The following is a 1203-nucleotide window of genomic DNA, read 5'->3' on the forward strand; positions in this document are numbered from 1 at the left end:
CACTCTGGTCTGGCTTCCTTCTTTTCTTCCACCTCTGCTGGAACTGGACGAACACAGCACTGAGATGCAACTTGCATGGGAGGCGGAGTCAGGAGGCGATCCAAGTGAGGTTCTGTACACATCTTGCCTGGTGGCCCTTCCAGGGTGAGCCCATCCATGGGTTTTTGTCACCTGGCTGAATTAAAACAGCCTTCCCTTCTGTGCTAGTGGTTCTCAACCCTGGATGCATATCGGAATCACCAGGAAAGCTTTTTAAAAGTACAACTACCTGGATTCTACCCCCCAGAGACTTAGATTTCAATGGGCTAGGACGAGGGCCAAGCATTCATATATATATATATGTTTTAGAATCATGGGGAGCTTTCAACAGACAGCCACAGTTTTAAGCCACCTTTCTAAGGGAAGAGAAACACCCAAGATATAAGGTCATTCACAAAGACTGGAGGGGAGTGGATGGGCATGTATACAGCTAAAAAGAGCTCCGGTAGTCACTCAGAACATTTACTGAGTGCCTATGATTTGTCAGGCATCATTAGGAGATTGGGATAAACACCACAGCAGTGGTGCCAGCCCTCACTGCCCTGCTTTAGTGTGAAATTAAATGACAAATATGGTGAGTGCAACACAGGGAAAATAGGATGCCCTGAGAGTATCTGTTGGAAGGGCCAAGAGGGACCTCCAAAGAAGGGAATGAGGTGCCTCGAGAGAAGGCTGGAAATGAGTTTAACTAGTGGGGGGCAGGCTAATAGTGCCATGAGAGTTGCTAATGCCTGGGTGAAGAGTTTGGATTTTATTCTATGTGCAGGGTGTAGAACGGGATCATTTGCATTTTTTTTTTTTAATGCAATCTGACTCTATGGAAATGGGATTGGAGGGCACAAGAGGGAAGGCCCAGAGATCAAGAAGGAGGCCTCATGGAGGTGGGAGTGAGAGAAGGTGGTGCTTTGTGGAAAGGGTTTTCTGACATTTTCCAACCTAAGGCTGGATATTTTTGCCTTCACTCAGCCCACATCTGGGTTCATAACTATGTTGAGTATAGATAATCAAGTGATCTGTGCTGAGGATGTCTCCCAGTATTGATAGACTATGAGTCCATTTTAACATTAGCCTAAATAAAACCATTGGATTTATGGACCTGCTGTCCTGAGAATAACTTGCAGCCCTCGATCATCCTCATCTTGGATTGTCCCTCTATTTCCTTCC

The sequence above is a fragment of the Neomonachus schauinslandi genome, chromosome 10, assembly GCF_002201575.2.
Source record: "Neomonachus schauinslandi chromosome 10, ASM220157v2, whole genome shotgun sequence".
Lineage (NCBI taxonomy): Eukaryota > Metazoa > Chordata > Mammalia > Carnivora > Phocidae > Neomonachus > Neomonachus schauinslandi.